General features: G+C 42.2%; 1 protein-coding gene across 1 annotated transcript in view; it reads left to right on the top strand.

Annotated features, from left to right (window-relative positions):
- The window catches only part of THOC3 (THO complex 3), a 41,750-nt gene extending 37,724 nt beyond the window's left edge, over nt 1–4,026 (top strand). The window contains exon 7 of the mRNA XM_037823148.1: nt 2,757–4,026. The gene's annotated coding sequence lies outside the window, so the exon portion shown is untranslated. The remainder of the gene's footprint in view (nt 1–2,756) is intronic.
- Nucleotides 4,027–8,015: the final 3,989 nt, after the last annotated feature.

Genomic DNA, 8,015 nt, shown 5'->3' on the forward strand with positions numbered 1-8,015 from the left:
CAGTACAGTGAACTGGGGCAATTCATAGGGCTTATCTCATTTGTTTCTCATCTCTCAGGAATCATTGTCTTTTATTGTTTGATGTCCAGTGCCTTGAAAACTGTTGTCTCATGTATTTTTAATGGTTTTGGGTTGTTTTTGGTGGGAAGATGAATACTCCATCTTGGCTAGAAGCAGAAGTTCTCTAAGTTTTCATAACAGAAATGTTTAATGATAGAAAAATATTTGAAAGAATGATACAGTGTTTACTAGTATACCCACCACCTAGATTCAATAATTGTTGATATTTTGGTTATGTGTTTGTATGACTGCATATATACATATTTATTTGATGAACCACTTGTAACTAAACTGTAGACATCAGGACACTTCATCCCTAAAACATTAGGATGCAATTCCTAAAATAAAGGAGATCCACCTTTATCATACCTGAGAATATTAAATTATTCCTCATTATCTGCTGCATAACAAATTACTTCAAAATGTAGCAGCTTAAAACAACCTGCATTCCTTATCTCACAATTCCTAAGTGTTAGGGATCTGTGCACAGCTTAGATGAATGGTTCTGGCTCAGGGTCCTTGCATGAGGTTGTATGATGTCTGTCAGCTGATGCTGCAGTTACCTCAAGACTCACCTAATCCTAAAGGATCCACTTCCGAGATCATTCACACGGCTGATGCCTGCAGGCCTTAGGTTCTCACTGCACTGTCCTCTCCATAGGCTCCCTGAGTGTTTCCTGGCATGGCAGGTGGCTTTGCCCAGAGCAAGGGAGTGCCCAAGATGGAAGCTGTAGTCTTTCATAAATGAATCACATTGCTTCTGCTGCATGGTATTGGACACATAAACCAACCCTGGTACAGTGAAGGGGAGGGAACAAATAAGGGTGTGCAGGTTGGGAACACCACAGCCCATCTGGGAGGCTGGTTACCAAAGCATCTAATATCCAGTCCATACTCACATTTTCCAAATAGCCTAAATATTTGTGTGTGTGTGTGTGTGTGTGCGTGTGCGTGTGTGTGTGTGTGGTTATTAAACCAAGATCCAATGCATTTGGTTGTTTTATCTATTTAGTCTCTTTTAATCTAGAACATTGACTTTTTTAAGAGACCAGGCCAGTTAACTATCTTTTAGAATATCCCACAGTCTAGGTTTATTGATCATTTTGTCACTTGACTTATTCCTCTATCCCCTGTGTTTCCTATGGTCTATAAGTTGGGTCAAAAAGCTGATTAGATTCAAGTTAAACATCCTGGCAAGTAGACTTCAAAGGTGACGTTGTGTACTTCACTTGAAGGCACATAATGTCAGAAAGTCCTACAATTAGTGATTGTGATGGTTAGGTTCCTGTGTCAACTTGGCCAAGTGATGGTGCCAGTTGTCATGTCTTGCAAGCACTGGCCTAACCATTTCTGCAAGGACAGTTCATGGCTGGTTAATAAACCTGAAGGATGGTTTATTAAATCACCAGTCAGTTGATTTCATCTATGGTTGATTATATCCATGATCAACTAGGGAGTTTCTTCCGCAATGAGAGAAGCCAATCATTTGGATTTAATAGAGTCAGTTGAAGACTTTTAAGGGAGAAGAGAGAATTTTCATCTCTTTTTCGGCCAGCCAGCCTCTCCTGGGGAGTTCATTGAGGACCTTCATCAGAGATGCCAGCTCACGGCCTGCCCTATGGAATTTGGACTCATACATCCTGCCCTATGGTATTTGGACTCATGCATCCCCACAGTTGCATGAGATGCTTTAATAAAATCTGATATTTACAAATATCTCCTGCTGGTTCTGTTTCCCTAGAGAACCCTGACTAACACAGTGATGTTAAGTTTGATAATTTGTTTCCAACTGCTTCTTAAACGGACTTTCAACCAGTCCACCTGTTTTAAACCCCACCTTCACATCCCTTTTAGAGGTACTTGTTGTCTTCAATTCCTGATCCTTTCTATAGATTTCTGGTGCTAACTGGTGAGCTTCTGTGCTGTTCTCACTGCTGGTATAGGTTTCAGCATCCTTATTATCCATCCAGTTTCTTTCCAACTTCCCTAATTTTGTTGTTGTTATCTCCTCTCCTGTTCTCTTAGTTATTGTGAGTTAATGCCTTTTAAATCCTTCCACTTTCATTTTAGGTGTATTTTGGAGGGAGCAAAGGAATATATGCACGTGTTCAATAAACCATGTTGGACCAGAAGTTCATCTTTGCTTCAGCTTAGGTTTTTGTCACTTGTGACTAGAGTTCTAATTAATTATTTCCCTTTGCAGATTAAGAATCTGAGACCCAGAGAGGGTAGTTTATGTGCCCAAAGACACACAGCTGGTAGATGGGGTGATGTCAGGATTGGATCTCATGTCTGCCTGATTCTGAAGCTTGTGTTCTTCCACATACCCTCCACTCCCACTTCCTACTGCTTCAAGCACTTAGAATTTTGGGTATATCAAACATTAATCAAATTCTGAGGAACTGAAACCTGGTGAGCAAACATTTACATGCAAGTCTGACAAAAATCAGAAGTCAATATATTTTGTCCAGCCCTTTCCACTGACTGGATGCTGGTGTCTGCATCTGCGGCAGAAATAATGAAGCATCTTAGATAGTATCCAGAGATTCAATCTGGGAGGGGCATTGATTGATCTGTTGGCTTCCTTTTTTCATAACAGAAGTATTACTGTTGTGTTAGTCAAAATTAACACTGGCTTCTGTAACAAACACCTCAAATATATGTATTAATTAAATTTTTTTTTTGTTCAAAATTAGCATTTCTCCTTCAATTGGTGATTCAGGACTCAGGTTCCTGCCATTTTGTGGTTCTACCATCCTCAAAGCTTGACTTCCAAGACGCTGTGCTGCATCACACCACAGAAGAGGAAGAACATAGAAAAGGGTTGGGGAAGGTTCTTACAGGCAGTCTGGAAGTGATGTGCATCACTTCTGCCCACCTTCCTTTGGTCAGAACTGTCTCTGGGACACTCATAACTGCAAGGAAGGCTGAGAAATGTATGGGCTTATCCATACAATGAGTTTGAAGAATAGCTCCAGTCCAAAGTGTAGGGGCCTCACTGAACCTTTCTATGCATTTCTCTTGTCTTGGACATAAACATGTGGCCCCAGGGAATTCCTCCACTTAAACAGATACAAATGTCCCCTCTTCCTTAGAAAACAGTTTCCTCACTGTCCTGGGCATTGCGCTGTATGACCTACAGCCAGCAATCCCCTGCCCCAGGCAGCATGACTTGACTGCTTTCCCCACAGGCACATGCAGGGCAAGCCCCAGGATGGAGAGTTAGTTCCTTAGGCCACCCGCTGACAGATTGGGCCAGATATATGTGCTCCCAGTCTGTGCACAAGGGTTACTCTGCTTCTTCCAGAATTGGTACCAGGGACCCCCATCAGGTGCACAGGATGGCTCTGTGCCAAGTGAGTGAGGGGCGAGGAGGGGCCAGCCAGGGTTCCAGGGGATCCTACTGCTTTTAAGTAGCACCATTATTGCCCTATTATTGCAGTCCTTTAACTGTTTTCTAGAACTTTGAGAAAGATGTTTCTGTCAGTTCTTGCTGATTGTTCAAAGCTTCTGTTGGGGGACAGAGCCCTGAAGCATCTCATTCCGTCATGTTGATTGGGGCCAGGGCATCTTGAGTTTGAAAATAATTCTAACCTGAAGTGCATGTGTATGAGCACAGTGTCTCCAGCATTTTCATATAGCCACTTTGTGTGTATGCATAAGTATATGTTTAATTCTCTTAATACCCTCTGAGGTAGGTATTATCATCATCCCCATTATACAAGTGAGAAAAACCGAGACCCTTATTCAAGGTCATGGAGTTGGTCCATCTGAGTAACTTCTTTAGGGATCATTTTCAAATATCACTACATGGCTTCATTAAAAAACTCGCAGACTTGGAACAGCTACCAGTAAATACCTGAAACTATCAAATTATCACCCAAAACCCTTGAATCTTGAAGACTATTGTATAAAAATGTAGCTTATGAGGGGTGACAATGTGATTGGGAAAACTACGTGGATCACACTCCCTTTTGTCCAGTGTATGGATGGATGAGTAGAAAAATGGGGGCAAAAAAAAAAAAAAAAAAGCACCCAGTGTTCTTTTTTTTACTTTAATTGTTCTTTTTCACTTTAATTTTTATTCTTATTACTTTTGTGTTTGTGGTAATGAAAATGTTCAAAAATTAATTTTGGTGATGGATGCACAACTATATATGGTAGTACTGTGAGCAATTGATTGTATGCTTTGTATGACTACATGGTATGTGCATATATCTCAATAAAATTGAATTAAAAAAAACAAAAAACTGATGACTCTCATTTCTATAAATTTTGTGGAGTGGCTCTCCTTCTTGGGTTAGGGTGGCATCTTCCAGATTCATTTACTAAGATCTACAAAGGATTAGTGCATAACCCTGTATTTTAGGTTCCAGTTTAGAGATGAGGAAATTGGTGAGGTGAAGTCACATAATCAGTACATGGCCGAGTCCGTATTCAAAATCAGGTGGGTTCGACTCAGGTCGAACTACTGTACCACTGTACCAGAATGTAGTGGCAGTGAATGGTGCTTTAAATAAATGGAAGCCATTTATTTTATAAGAATAAATGGAAAATTCAGGTTATGTTAAAAATTAAATTAATAAATCAATCTAAATTTTAAATTTAGGTTTTAATCTGTCTTCAATTAACAGAAATTTATCATTGACTCTCATTTCTGCCTGTTACTAACTTTGTGGCCTTGGATGAGTTTCTTTGTCTCTTGAAGCCTCATTTTTTTTCATCTAAGGTATGGGGGTGGCAATAGCTAATCCACAGGGGTTTCTTATGGGCTAAAGGAGATGGCACGTGACAGCAGGCTTTACATAGATCTCTCAGAATGCAAAACACGGGACCTAACCTACACACCTGAGTCGAGTCTGGGCTGGGGTTGGAAACAAATGCCACATAAGTGAGTGAAACAGCCAGACGGGAACAGTGGGGACAAAGGGGGCTGGAGGACACATGACACGGGCCATTTGAAAGGGGCAGGGTGCACTCTTAGATCGGTCCCTGCAGACTGTTTCCAAACATGGGAACCTGAGATCAGGGTGTAGCTCTAATTTTTCAAAGAGCTGAAAGCCTCAATTTGTTTCTGACAGTTCCCAATGTTTAAATGTCGGCATCTAATTTTTAAAAAATCCTGTGACCAAACAAGAAACTCTTGATTGCGGGTGAAAGGTGGTTTGGTAACGGGGCTCTTACAGTGTGCCTGACTCTGTCTTGGGGGGTGGAAAGTGGGGAAGGGGGAACAATGGCAAGTCAGCCTGGCCTCCCTGGGAGGCTGCAACCAGCAGTGAGACAAGCCGCCTATTTAAGAAATTGATTCTATAATAGGATTTGGTGTAATGGGATTTTCCCTGCATTATCCTTGAACTCCTTAGGCCTGGATCTGCAGAGTGCTTTTTGTAGCTGAAATTGAAATAGTAAAACAATTTATGGCACATGGAGGAGATGTCTTGGGAAATGTTTCTAGGACTTTACCGTTTCATGAGGGCTTTCGCAATCTCATTTTATCCATTCTGTTAAATAAGGGCAATCCCATTTTTCTGGTGTGGTGACCAAGGCTCAGAAATAAGGGTCTGATAGTCACATGGCTGGGACGAGGGAGTGGCAAGCCTTGGACCCACCTTGTGAATCTGTTTCCCACCTTGCCACACAGTTGCTCAGTCAGGGAAGAAAGTGGGGACTGATGATATTTGAACACTGTTCATACCTCATCCCAGTGGATCTCCCAGTCAACTTGTAAGGCAACCTTATCATCCCCATTCTAGAGCAGAAACTGAGGCTCAGAGGGATGGCATGACTCGTCCAAAGACACACATCCAAGAAGCTCATGAAAGGTTCCAAAGAGTGTCCACAAGATCCCTGAAGTCATCTGCAAACTGTTTCATGTTTGCATTTTTTGTCTATTTCTTAGGGTAGAGGGCCTGAAGCTTTCAACAGATTTTCAAAGTGGTCAGTGAGTCCCAGTGGTAAAGAACCACTGATTTCAGCCGAGTTCTTTCTGACTCCAAGGCCCCTCCACTGGATCCTGGTTAAGGAAACATTCTTTAGATTCAGACTCATCTAAGATCTGGTCTGTGTCCAGGCTTTTCCCCACACTAGCTGAGAGGCCTCAGTCTCCTCTTCTGTAAAATTGGGACTCAGTGATTCCCCAAATATTTTATCGAGCCATCTCTCTGACTCAGACACAGTTCTGGGCATTGAGGGTACAGCAGTGAACAAAACAATGTCCCTGCTCATGTCGACCTTATATTCTAGTGAGGGGATACAGACAATAAATAAATTGATACATGTCAGACGGCGGTAAATGTTGTGGAGAAAAATGAAGCAGGGTAAGGGGGACAGGGTCTGGTGCAGGGGTGGGACTAGATAGGGAAGTGTCTCTGATGACTGGGGACCGAATGAAGGGAGAGAGTCATGTGGCTCTCAGAGGAAGAGTCTTTCAAAGGCAAGGATGCAATAGATGACTCAACAAATGTTGGGTACGGTGAAGAACTCCCTGTCGTCCCCACAATAAAGTCTGAAATCCTTGAGTTGGCATTCAAGGCTTTGCTCAGTCTGACCCTATGTTATTTTCTGACCCTCATCTGGGTTACTAACTCACCCCCAGTGGGTCTGCTTAAGTCTTTTAAAAATTATTTTATTATTATTTTTTTTAGCCTTAGCCACCAGGCCAATTCATTTAACACTCACTCACTCACCAGTCCCTGTTCTGTGGTGGGCATGTACGGAACAGAATAGCTCACTATCCAATGGAGAACAATAAAGACAGAAGTACCCTGATTTAGACATGTTCTTAATCCATGTCCCTGTGGGTGTGAGCCCATGGTAAGTAGGACCTCTTGAAGATGTTATTTTTACTAAAGGTGTGGCCCAAATGAGGCAGGGTGAGCTTTAATCTGGATTACTGGGGTCCTTACAAAGAGAAAGCCACAGGAAAGAGCCAGAAGAGGGGAGGCAGTGAGAACCTGGAGGAGAAAGGAGAGGACATCGGCATGTGATAGGAAAGCCGTGGAACCCCAAAGATCGCCAGCAGCCAGAATCAGAACGGTACAGTCTATGGAAAGAAAGCAAGCCTTGCTTGTATTTTGATGTTTGACTTCTGGCCTCTGGAACTGTGAGCCAATAAATGCTTGTTTAAGCTGGAACCAGGTTGTGGTTATTTGTGACAGTAGCCCAGACAAACTAAGACAACATCTAATTCCAACTGAGTCTGATAAATGCCATGATATAGGGCTACCAAGGGGCTCTAGGAGCACAGAGGAGAGGGTAACTGGTTCTACCCAAGGAAAAGGGGGAGATCTGCACAAGGCTTCAGTGGAGTTATTTGCATAGGGTCTTGAAGAGTGAGTAGGAGTGTGCCATTTGGATAAAAAGGAGAGAAGGGGTAGAATATTCCAAGAAGCACTAACTGCAGGCAGTATCCTAGCCAGGGAGTCATTGCATTTTAACAGTTAAATATGCTTTGCTATTTTATACCTATGCTGTGGTATAAACAGAAGTAACAAAAAGCTAGCTACAGGGCCCAGGAGGTAAATGAATCCAGCTTGCTGGGGGATGAATCCAGGGCCTTGGAGGTAAATGAATCCAGTAGGGACTGGGGGATCTTGACAGTATGTGTCCTACTTAAAGAGGGCAGTTGATTGTGGCTTTGCAGGAGTGTAGTCCCACTGTTGACAGAACAACTTATTTTTTTGATTGAACTATGTTTATGTACAGCAAAATTCCCCCTTCTTAATGTGTGGTTCAGTGATTTTTGACAAAAGTATACAGTTGTGTAACCACCATCATAATCAAGATTTAGAAAACTTCCATCACCCTCAAAATTTTTCCATGCCCCTTTGCAGTCAACACTTTCCCCCACCCTTAGCCTCTGGCAGCTGATCTGTTTTCTGTTCCAATAGTTTTGCCTTTGCAGAATCATAATCTGTAGACTTTCAATCTGGCTTCTTTCACTTAGCATAATGAGT

The sequence above is a fragment of the Choloepus didactylus genome (assembly GCF_015220235.1).
Source record: "Choloepus didactylus isolate mChoDid1 chromosome 11 unlocalized genomic scaffold, mChoDid1.pri SUPER_11_unloc1, whole genome shotgun sequence".
In the NCBI taxonomy this organism is placed as follows: Eukaryota; Metazoa; Chordata; class Mammalia; order Pilosa; family Megalonychidae; genus Choloepus; species Choloepus didactylus.